The sequence below is a fragment of the Diceros bicornis genome, chromosome 26 (assembly GCF_020826845.1).
Source record: "Diceros bicornis minor isolate mBicDic1 chromosome 26, mDicBic1.mat.cur, whole genome shotgun sequence".
NCBI lineage: Eukaryota > Metazoa > Chordata > Mammalia > Perissodactyla > Rhinocerotidae > Diceros > Diceros bicornis.
The window spans coordinates 26112621-26125369 of NC_080765.1; positions in this window are offsets into that span (position 1 = coordinate 26112621).

The window sequence follows — 12749 nt, forward strand, 5'->3', positions numbered from 1 at the left end:
GTTTGTATTGTATTTGATTTCTCATTTCAGATTAGCAGTGTGAGGTCACTGAACAAGGAGCTGGGAAAAGATGCACACAGTTGGTTCTCCTGTACCACTGAGCTGTTACTAACTGTCTCACACCTGCTAATAGCCCAGAGTGGGATTTTAAACAAAAGGTTTCTACTTCTTCTATTTTTAAAATAATTTTGTTTCATTAGAGGATGTATTTGCTCTGAGTCTCTTCTCTTGAACTTGTGAATATTTTAATAGGCCTTGACTTTTCTCTGTGTATCCTTCTACGTAAGGAAGGAGATTCCAGAATTCTGTCAGAGGTGTCCAGGGTCCTGGCCAGAGAAGACAAGGTGAAAGTTACACAATCCAGTGGTGCTGTGTTGTAGAGGAAGGGCGAGGCTGTTGGTGAGCGGGGGTGATGGTCAAGCTGTGGCATCTCACGCCAGGTAGGGCCCTGCTAGGCCAACTGTCAGGGCTCTTTTTGAGGCTGGTTGCTTGAGCTCATGGTCGGCTGGGGCACTGCTCCACTTCCCTAACTGGCACGACCACCTGTGTTTGGCTCTTCAGCAATGCCTGGCACCATGCATGCCAAGTGAGGGCTGGGATGGCCTATTTTGGCCTGCTGCTTATAGAACTTGTTCATGGAGTTGCGAGTTGGCCTCTTCTGGAAGCTGATCCTTGTCCTCATCTCCAGGCTCTGCTACTGTGGACCTGGGAGGTATTTGAGTCAGGTCAGAGTTCCAGTTTCCTGCAGAAACCAGTGAGGGAGCCACTCCTGTGGGCATCTCCAGGTGAACTGGGGCACTGCTGTGACGACTGGTACTGGAGTTCTGTGTGGCAATGCCTGTTTTCCTTGACGTGCCATCGCCGGAGCATAGGCTGGAGGTGTGCACCACCATCCTCCTTGCAGCTTGTGCTGCTCTGAGCTTAGGCAGTGTTTCGAGGTCATTTTAGGGGGTCCCATCTACTTTCTCGCCAAATGGCTTTTCTTTCTCTTACATTGGTTCACGGGCAAGACCATGCAGCCTTCCATTCTGCAGTATATCTTATAAAAAGGCTTCAAAATTTCTGATTCATTGATGGCCTTCCCTCTCCCCATCCCCCAATATTCAGGGCTGAAACAGACTTTTTTTTTTTATTGATATTTTAATGGTTTCTAACATTGTGAAATTTTGGGTTGTACATTTTTGTTTGTCCATCACCACATATATGACTCCCTTCACCCCTTGTGCCCACCCCCCACCCCCCACCCCCACTGCCCTGGTAACCACAGTCCAGTTTTCTCTGTCCATGTGTTGGTTTATATTCCACATATGAGTGAGATCATACAGTGTTTGTCTTTCTGTTTCTGGCTTATTTCACTTAACATAATACGCTCCAGGCCCATCCATGTTGTTGCAAATGGGACTATTTTGTCTTTTTTTATGGCTGAGTAGTATTCCATTGTATATATATACCACATTTTCTTAATCCAATCGTCAGTCGAGGGACACTTAGGTTGCTTCCACTTCTTGGCTATGGTGAATAATGCTGCAATGAACATAGGGGTGCATAAGCCTCTTTGGATTGTTGATTTCAGGTGCGTTGGATAGATTCCCAGCAGTGGGATGGCTAGATCATAGGGCATCTCTATTTTTAATTCTCTGAGGAATCTCCATACTGTGAAACAGACTTTTTTTTTTCCTTTAAAAATGTCCTTGTTCATTTCCATGGGAATTTGGTAGCGCTGTTCAATGACTTGGTTTAAATCACTATTTGAACCACAAGTCCGAAATGGCACTTTGTAGTAATCCTGGCTGCGATGCCCTTTTGACCTGCAGGTAAGAGCCTTCTTAAGAAATGGTCGTGGCCAGCCTCCTCCGCCCGCCGCGCGCCCCCGCGAGGCCCCAGGACCTGCGAGCCAGCCCTGCGCTCCGAGTTGCCGCCGCCGCCTTCCCCGGGGCCGGTGCTTCCAGGCCGGGTGGACGGGAACCTGCCGCCCCTCGCGGGAACCGCTGCCGCCGCCTCTGCCGCCTGCGGGGGGTCCGGGCCTCCGCCGGACGGGGAGCGGCCGCGGCCCCAAGAGACCGGGCCCCCTCACCTCTGGCTGCAGGCCCCGAGACTCCGGAGGAGGAGCTGACACCAGCCCCGAGCTGCTCCCACCCCACCCCGAGGGATGCCCGGGCCCTTCCCTGCGGTTCGCCCACTTCCCTCGTGACAACGTGTTCTCCTGTGCCTTCTCCACGATGGATCTCTAGCTCCGGAACTCGCCTTCTGGCTGACGTTCTAGGTTTGTTTGCGGAGATAACTTATTTTGCTCCACCTCACATCCCCCTTCCTTGACCCCTCCAATCGTACGTTCTAGATGACTGCATGGAGTCTTGAGTTGGACTTTTGTGCCCCTTATGGAGTCGGGCCTGATCCCAGAGCACTGGGAGTGGAGTGGGGGTGTTACTGTGAAATGCAGGTTGGATAAAAGGAGGACCTCTCGCCCAGGGCCCCAGTGAGTGGCACGCAGTCCACTGTCCCCCATGGGTTGGTATGGAGCTCCCCCTGCGCTCAGCCTCCCTGGAGTCGCGAGCTAGCAGGAGAAGCAGTGATTGCCCATTGCCTTTGACCAGCGGCATTGGCAGCACAGGAGAGAGGGCTGTTCTGGTTGATTGAATTTGCAAATGTAGTTTTTTCTGGAGAGAAGTTTCCCCCAGGTTCTCAGAGATGGGGTGGCTAAGAGCAGGATTGTGTTTTTCTGTCTGTGGTGTGCGTTAGGATTCTGTCCTTATCTTGGAACCAGAGGAAAGGCATGTTGGGTGAAGGGCAGAGCCCCAAGTCAGCTGGGGTGTTGGTGCATCCTCAGCTTTGCTCCTGTGCTGTCGTTCGTTCCCTAGACACTGTTCGTTTTTAGGAATTTCATTCTGAGACTGCTGCATGATGACTGAGGAACTTGATCTCTTTTAAGTATTGACCTGCACAGTTAATTTTCCACAATGTTGCAATTACCCAGGCTCTTGGGGGGTACTGAAAAAAGGCGAGGGGAAATCATAGGGCTTAATTTAATTATTGTGTTTTTAGTATTCCGTTCCCCAGGGATGTGTGCATTTGAGGATATAAACCCTAAGCCAATTATGTAGTAGGAGTGTGGCGGGTGGATTTGTTGAGTCCTTTGAGTCTTCACAGTACTCCTTATCTGTGTTGCCTGGTGGTGGTTGGTGAATTGAGCTAGACCAGTTATTGTTGAAGTGGAGCTCCCTTACTCTTAAGAGTTACTCTTTGGAATATTAGGTTAAGCAATAAAAGCATATTAATTCCTTTACTACATTTTATTTCTCAATTTAATTATGACATTGTATCCTGGTCCCAAATTTCATTCAGCTTTTTTTTTTTGTCATGCTTCAAAGAATTACATCATTAAAAAAAAAGATCAAATAACTGAATTAGTGGGCCAAAGAAAGCACTTTGATGAAAAGTGCAATAGTGCTCCTGCAGAAAGTAGTTGAATTTCCTAATAAGAGTTTCACCCAATTCTAAGACTCATTTGTGGACTTTAAAAGGGCCAAATTCCATTATCATACTGTAACAGGGACTCCAGAAACAGAATTTCCTCTTCCTGCTGATGCTTTCCAGTGTCATGTAAATGTTCACCTAAAAGATTCCATTAAATATTTAAACTATTTATAAAAAGAAACAAAATTGTGATCTGGCCACTGAGACACCAGCAGCTCCGCATGCTCCTCAGCTGATTTTTGGCGGCCATGTTGGTTTTCTGAAAAGGTCAGTGAAGTCAACAGTAGTTCTAAAGCCTAGATAGGGAAAGTTATGAAAATATTTTGTTTCTTTATAAAGATGAGATATCTGAAGGAGGGAACACTCAGTTGTTATTATTGTGTGTGAATCATTGTGTAAGGTTTCTGGATTTGTGACACACTTGTTTCAGTAAGGCTATGAAACTCAGAAACGATAACTTTAAGACCTGAAGTTTAATTGTCTCTAGAGCAGCCTTTTCTCCAAGTGAGGTCTATAGGCCTCCTGCCGTGGAATTCTGGGCAGGGAGGAGCTTGTTAAAAATGCAGGATCTCAGTGTACACCTGCTGAATTACAGACTCTTGAGGTGAGACCTGGAAAATGGCATTTAAATCAGCACACCACCTCACCCCAGTGGGTGCTTCTGTGCCTGGTTGTGAGAGCACTGGTCTAGATCAAGTGTTCTGGTGTTCAGTTCCTGTTCTCTGCACACTTTTGTTTGTTTGTCTTCAGTTTTACTTAAGTTGCCCTCTCATGTAAAAATTGGTAAAATTTCTCCCCTTGTTATCATTCATTTCTGCCTGTTTTAACTCCAGGATAATAGTTATTAAATTTCATGAGGGGCTTTTCATTCTGGATTTTTAACTCTGAACGTTTAATTTTTCCCACAGAGCCAAGAAAACAGAAGTTCTCAGTGAAGATCTCTTACAGGTAACAAAATAAAATCTTTTTCAAGTGTTCTGTTTAAAGAAAAAAGGAAAATCCCTAGTTGAGCAAAACTCTCAAGCTTATGGTTTGTTTTTTTTTTTACCTGAAACTGAATAAAATTGGTTAGAATAGAGTAGGCAAGAAAAGCAGTTGAGTTGCACAGTGATAGAAAGGGATCTGAAACTTTGGTGTCATGTTATGAAGCTCAAATGGGGTGGTCCTGCTTTCAAGTGCCAGGTGTCGGGGTGGGGATGGGGGAGGCGCCTGGCCAGTCCACTGGCAGTGTGACCTGGTCACGGGTCCTGGGCAGGCTGGGGGACTCTAGTTCGCTGCTGTGGTGGTGCCCTTGATGGGATGGGCCCTGCCAGCTGCAGCAGAGGGCCCCACTGGCTCCAACCTAGAGTTTGACTTCTCGCTCCCCCTCTCGCAGTTGTTCCCCAAAACTGGCCTGATTTGGGTCCTGAGAGACTCAGAGTCTCAGTGACAATGGCCACATCTCTCAGAACCACCCTGAGGCCCTAGCGTGGCCTCACATCATCAACCTGACTTTCTTTCCTCTCTGTAGGAAGGGGTGTTTCCCACCAGGGATCTTACCCAGGGCCTCTCCACTCCATCTCTCAACAGGTTTCCCTAACTTTGGGGCTGGGAGTTTCTTCCAGGAGACACTGAACTCTTTATACACATCACTTCACCCGACCCCACTCCATCCCCACCCGCACCAGAATGCTTAGGGTGGGACAGAACCCCTTCTGCACGGAGGTTTCTATTCAGCCTCCTTCCTGTCTTCTTGCCTCTTATTTCCATAACCTACAGCAGGTCCACTCCAGTGAGTCCCTGAAGACCACGGATATGCTCCCGAGTGACTTTCTGTCTTTTGTTATGGAGAGAAGGCGTTGGCACAATTGAGAAAAACGCTGCTGCAACACACCATGCGGGAACATCCTTCTCAATTATGACAGCCTTCTGCAGGTGGAATATTTTAAGAGTACAGGATGCTTTTCCTGCCTACATGCAGATGCCACATCAGGAAGAGGCTGAGTTTGCTCTTAAGCCCTGCAAATGGCTCGTTTGGCTCTGTTTTGTCAGATTGAGCGGCTCCTGGACACGGTGTCGTCAGTGTGCCACCATTCCTATGAGTGCCTGATGGCATGCTTCCAGGGCCAGCACAGCAGTGATGCTGAGGGGAGACACATGAGTATCCAATGCGACTCAGAGCCATGGTTCTTCTGTTTCTGGGAGGCTCTTCACTCTCTGATCAGTTGGTTTCTCCCGAGCAGCATCAGCAGATTTACCTGCAGATTGGTATCTTATGTCACTGTTCATGCTCAGGATACTTGCCTGCCCAGAACATTCTTTTGTGCTTAAGACGTCACTGAGCTGAAAGGCCTGCTCACCCTGAATTTTCTCCAGGTGCTTTTAAAGACTCAATGAGCCATTTGTCATTGAGAAGAGAATGAACATGTCAGTTAGGAATAGTTGGATGGCAAAAAACTTACGTTGACTTAGAAAGTAGAATTTATAGGGGCTGGCCCGGTGGCGCAAGCAGTTAAGTGCGTGCGATCCACTGTGGCCGCCCAGGGTTCGCCAGTTCGGATCCCGGGCGCGCACCAACGCACCGCTTGGCAAGCCACGCTGTGGCGGAATCCCATAGAAAGTGGAGGAAGATGGGCACGGATGTTAGCCCAAGGCCAGTCTTCCTCAGCAAAAAGAGGAGGATTGGCTGATGTTAGCAGAGGGCTGATCTTCCTCACAAAAAGAAAGAAAGAAAGAAAGAAAGAAAGAAAGAAAGAAAGAAAGAAAGTAGAATTTATAGGCTTACTAACTGAAAAGTTCAGAAGTTGGGATGGACTTGAGGTAAGGCTTGGTCTAGCATTTCAATGATAAACCAAAAACCCAGTTTTCTTCCTTCTCTCCCCTCTGTCTTCTTCATCCTGAAATGGCCATCTCTCATGGTTGCAAGTTGGCTACCAACACGTTCCATGGGCTACTTACTTCCTTGAGCATGTCCGGCAGGAGGAGACAGTGTCTCTTCCAGTAGTTTTCGTTTTTTTTAATTGAAGTTTATTTGGCATACCATATTGCATTAGTTTCAGGTGTTCACCATAGTGATTCAACATTTATATACGTTACAAAGCTGTCACCCTGATAAGACTGGTGACCGTCTGATGTCGCACAAAGTTATTACCATATTGTTGACTATGTTCCCTATGCTGTACATTCCATCCCCGTGACTTATTTATTATATGACTTAAGTTTGTACCTCTTAATCTCCTTCACCGATTTTGGCCAAACCCCCATCCCTTTCACTCTGGCAACCACCAATTTGTTCTCTGTGTCTATGAGTCTGTTTCTGTTTTGTTTTGTTTGTTCTTCTGTTTTGTTATTTTAGAGTCTACATATAAGTGAAATCATATGGTATTCATCTTTCTCTGTCTAGCTTATCTCACTTACCATAATACCCTCTAGATCCATCCTTGTTGTCACCTATGGCAGGATTTCATGCTTTTTTATGGCTGAGTAATATTCCATTTTAAATATATGTCACATCATCTTTATCCATTCATCTGCTGAAGGACACTTAGGTTGCTTCCAGATCTTGGCTGTTGTAAATAGTGCTGCAGAGAAGACATGGGTGCATATATCTTTTTTGAATTAGTGTTTTCATTTTCTTTGGATAAATACCCAGAAGTGGTATTGCTGGATTGTGTGGTAGTTCAATTTTTAATTTTTTGAGGAACCTCCATACTGTTTTCCATAGCGGTTGCACCCATTTACATTCCCACCAACAGTATACAAGATTCCCTTTTCTCCACATCCTCGCCAACACTTGCTATGGTTGTCTTTTTGAAAACAGTTATTCTGACAGATGTGAGGTGATATCTCATTGTGGTTTTGATTTGCATTTCCCTGATGATTAGTGTTGTTGAGCATCTTTTCATGTAACTGTTGGCCACCTGTGTGTCTTCTTTGGAAAAATGTCTATTCAGGTGCTCTGTCCATGTTTTAATTGGATTTTTTTTTATATTGAGTTGTATGAGTTCTTTATATATTTTAGATATTAACCCCCTTATCAGATATATCGTTTGCAAATATAGTCTTCCATTCCGTAGGTTGCCTTTTGATTTTCTTGATGGTTTCCTTCACTGTGCAAAGGCTTTTTAGTTTGATGTAGTCCCATTTATTTTTGCATTTTTTGCCCTTGCCTGAGGAGACATATCCAAAATATTATTGCTAAGACCGATGTCAGAGAGTTTACTACCTGTGTTTTCTTCTGGGAGTTTCATGGCTTCAAGTCTTACATTTAAATCTTTAATTCATGTTGAGTTTATTTAGTATATAGGATAAGAAAGTGTTCCAGCTTCATTCTTTTGCATATATCTGTCCAGTTTTCCCAGTATCATTTATTAAAGAGACTGTCTTTTCACCATTGTATATTCTTGCCTCCTTTGTCATATATTAATTGACCATACAGGCATGAGTTTATTTCTAGGCTCTCTCTTCTGTTCAATTGCTGTATGTATCTGTTTTTGTGCCAGTACCACACTGTTTTGGTTACTGCAGCTTTGTAGTCTAGTTTCAAATCAGGGAGCGTGATACCTCCAGCTTTGTTCTTTCTCCAGATTGCTTTGGCTGTTCAGGCATTTTTGTGGTTCTGTGCATATTCTAGGATGATTTGCTCTATTTCTGTGAATGCCATGGGTATTTTAATAGGGATTACATTGAATCTGTAGATTGCTTTGGGTAGTATGGATATTTTAACAATATTAATTCTTCCAATCCATGACATGGCATATCTTCCCATTTATTGGTGTCATTTTCAATTCCTTTCATCAGTGTCTTATATTTTTCAGTGTACAGATCTTTCACCTCCTTGGTTACATTTATTTCTGGCTATTTTATTTTTTTCAATATAATTGTAAATTGGATTATTTTATTACTTTCCCATTCTGATAGTTTGTTGTTAGTGTAAGGAAACACAACTGATTTCTGTAAATTTATTTTGTATCTTCCAACATTACTGAATTCATTTATTAGTTGTAATAGTGTTTTGGTGGAGGCTTTAGGGTTGTCTATAGACAGTATGACATCATCTGCAAATAGAGACAGTTTTATTACTTCCTTTCCAATTTGGATGCCTTTTGTTTTTCTTGTCTGATTGCTGTAGCTAGGCCTTCCAACCCTATGGTGAATAAGAGTGGTGACAGTGGGCATTCTTGTCTTGTTCCTGACCTTAGAGGAAAAGCTTTCAGCTTTTTACCATTGAGCATGATGTTACCTGTGGGTTTGTCATATATGGCTTTTATTATATTGAGGTATGTTCTCTCTATACCCACTTAGTTGAGGGTTTTTATCATGAATACATGTTGAATTTTGTCAAATGCTTTTTCTACATTTACTGAGATGATCATATGATTTTTATTTTTTGTTTTGTTAATGTTGTGTATCATGTTGCTTAATTTGTGGATATTGAACCATCCTTGCATCCCTGGAATTAATCCCATTTGATCATGTTGTATGATCCTTTTGAAGTATGATTGAATTTGGTTTGCTGATATTTTGTTGAGGATTTTTGCATTTATGTACATCAGGGATATTGGCCTATAATTTTCTTTTTTTGTGATATCTTAGTCTGGTTTTGGTATCAGGGTAATGCTGGCCTTGTAGAAGGAGTTTGGGAGCAAGCATTCCTCTTCATTATTTTGGGATAGTTTGAGAAGGATAGGTCTTAACTTTCCTTTAAATGTTTGGTAGAATTCACTTGTGAAGCCATCTGGTCCTGGAGTTTTGTTTGTTGGGAGTTTTTTGATTACTGATTCAATTTATTCCTAGTAATTGATGTGTCCACATTTTCTTTTTCTCCCTGATTCAGTCTGGGAGGATTGTATGTTTCTAGGAATTTATCCATTTCTTCTAGTTGTCCAATTTATTGGCATATAATTCTTTGTAATAATTTCTTCTGATCCTTTCTATTTCTGTGGTATCTGTTGTAGCTTCTCCTTTTTCATTCTGATTTTATTTATTTGAACCCTCACTCCTTTGTTCTTGAGGAGTCTGGCTAATGATTTATCAATTTTATTTATCTTTTCAAAGAACCAGCTCTTAGTTTCATTGATCTTTTCTATTATTTTTTAGTTTCTATTTCATTTATTTCCACATTGGTCTTTATTATTTCCTTTCTTCTATTAAGTTTGGCTGTGTTTGTTCTTCTTTTTCTAGTTCCCTTAGTTGTAAATTAGATTGTTTACTTGAGATTTTTCTCATTTCTTGAGATAGGCCTGTATCACTATAAACTTCCCACTTAGAACTGCTTTTGCTGCATCCCTTAGATTTTGGACCGTTGTGTTTCTATTTTCATTTATCTCAAGGTGTTTTTTGATTTCTTCTTTGATTTGTTTGTTGAGCCAATGGTTGTTTAGTCTTCCAGTACCTTTCTTAATGAAGTGAGAAAACATTGTTTTGCAAGTCCTTGGCAGGTAGAAATCTTCCCATTGCATTGATCTGTATCAAGTCACATTCCCCATTCCTGAACATTCCAATTCCACCCTAGTTACCGTGGGTAGGGGTTAATGTTGCACAAGGAGATAGGATGTGGTAGCTGGCTTAAGCCATTCATGGCTCACCTCTAGAGCATGGGCTGTGGCCTTACCTCCAGTTCACAGGCTTTCTCAAGAACAGGGTAGATCCCTAAGAGAAATCAGGACACTGTTACAGAGAGGAAGAAGAATGGACTCCAGGAGAACAATCAAATGTCTGCTCCAGGATACATTTTTTCAGAGCATCCAGCTTCCCATGTACCACCAGTAAAGCACAGAAACTTTCATTCATTAGGGAGTTTTGTCCTTGGTTTTGCAAGTCTCTTGCTTATGAGCATATGCTAAGCTTTGGAAGTCCAGGTAGAATTAAGGTGATAGTTTCAGTGGCAAACTGACAAGCTATAATTTGCTATATTGTTTTCTTTGTCACCAGATGTTTCAAAACTAAGAAGTGGTATGCAGATGATGTGTGTCACCTTTCTTTTATATTTCCTACAGACATTTATGGACATCGTGTCCAAAGGGTTATTCCTCTCTTGCACAATTCTTAGTTTTCTGCGGTAGTGCATATCAAAGGAGTGGAAGTTGCATACACCTCTGATTCCAGGAATGCTTGCTGTAGGTCTTGTTCATCAGAACTGACAAAATCCACTGGTTCCACCCCTGCTGCTCTTTCTTATTCTCTTGCCACAGCTTCCTCCCTGCCTACTCTTTTCATATTGTTTCCTGAGGTTCTGTCCTTCTCCTCCTTATTCTTGCAGTCACATTCCTTGGGCCACCTCCTCTATTTTCATGCCTTCTAACTGATGTGTTTATGCTACGGGCTTCTAAACCACCTCAACAAAGGAAAAAAATTCCTCCCCAGATGTCTGTTTTACAGCATACAACCAGTTCTTCCTTCTGTGTTGACTTTTGAATTCCACCCACCCTATTGTGTAAGGTAGAGTAGGGAGGAATTTCATATTTCCTCTTATTTATTTATTTATTTTTGTTTATTGTGGTAACATTGGTTTATAACATTGTATAAATTTCAGGTGTACATCATTATCCTTCTATTTCTGTGTGGATTACATCATGTTCTCATGTTCACCACCCAAATACTAATTACAATCCATCACCACATACATATGCCTAATTATCCATTTCGCCTTCCTCCCTCCCTCTGTCCCCTCTGGTAACCACCAATCCAATCTCTGTTCTCTAGGTATTTGTTTGTTATTGTTATATCTACTACTTAATGAGTGAGATCATGTGGTATTTGACCTTCTCCCTCTGACTTAATTCACTTTGAGTAATACCCTCAATGTCCACCCATGTTGTCACAAATGCCTGGATTTCATCGTTTCTTATGGCTGAGTGGTATTCCATTGTGTATATATACCACATCTTCTTGATCCATTTGTCCCTTGATGGGCACTTAGGTTGCTCCCAAGTCTTGGTTATTGTGAATAACGCTGCAGTGAACACAGGGGTGCACATATCTTTATGCACTGGTGTTTTCATGTTCTTTGGATAAATACCCAGCAGTAGAATAGCTGGATTGTATGGTAGGTCTATCCTTAATTTTTTGAGGAATCTCCATACTGTTTTCCATAGTGGCTGCACCAGTTTGCACTCCCACCAGCAATGTATGAGAGTTCCCTTCTCTCCACATCCTCTCCAACACTTGTTGTTTCCTGTCTTCTTAATTATATCCATTCTGATGGGCGTGAGGTGATATCTCATTGTAGTTTTGATTTTCATTTCCCTGATAGTTAATGATGTTGAAGATCTTTTCATGTGCCTATTGGCCATCTGTATATCTTCTTTGGAGAAATGTCTGTTGAGGTCTTTTGCCCATTTTTTAATTGGCTTGTTAGTTTTTTTGTTGTTGAGATGCATGAGTTCTTTATATATTTTGGAGATTAACCCCTTATCAGATGTATGGTTTGCAAATATCTTCTCTCAATTGTTAGGTTGTCTTTTTGTTTTGTTGATGGTTTCCTTTGCAGTGCAGAAACTTTTTAGTTTGATGTAGTCCCATTCGTTTATTTTTTCTATTGTTTCTCTTGCCTGGTCAGACATGGTGCTTGAAAATATGTTGCTAAGACTGATGTTGAAGAGCGTACTGCCTATGCTTTCTTATAGAAGTTTCATGCTTTCAGGTCTTACATTCAAGTCTTTAATCTATTTTGAGTTAATTTTGGTGTATGGTGTAAGATAACGGTCTATTTTCATTTTTTTGCATGTGACTGTCTGGTTTTCCCAACACCATTTGTCAAAGAGACTTTCCTTTCTCCATTGTCTGTTTTTGGCTCCTTTGTCAAAGATTAGCTGTCCATAGATGTGTGGGTTCATTTCTGGGCTTTCGATTCTACTCCATTGATCTGTGTGTCTGTTTTTGTGCCAGTACCATGCTGTTTTGGTTACTATAGCTTTATAATATACTTTGAAATCAGGGAATGCGATACCTCCAGCTTTGTTCTTTTTTCTCAGGATTCCTTTAGCTATTCAGGGTCTTTTGTTGTTCCATATAAATTTTAGGATTCTTTGTTCTATTTCTGTGAAAAATGTTGTTGGAACTTTGACAGGGATTGCATTGAATCTGTAGATTGATTTGGGAAATATAGACATCTTAACTATGTTAATTCTTCCAATCCCAGAGCACGGAATATCTTTCCATTTCTTTGAGTCTTCTTCAATTTCTTTCAGCAATGTTTTATAGTTTTCGGTGTACAGATCTTTCACCTCTTTGGTTGAGTTTATTCCTAGGTATTTTATTTTTTTTGTTGCAAGTGTAAATGGGATGGTATTCTT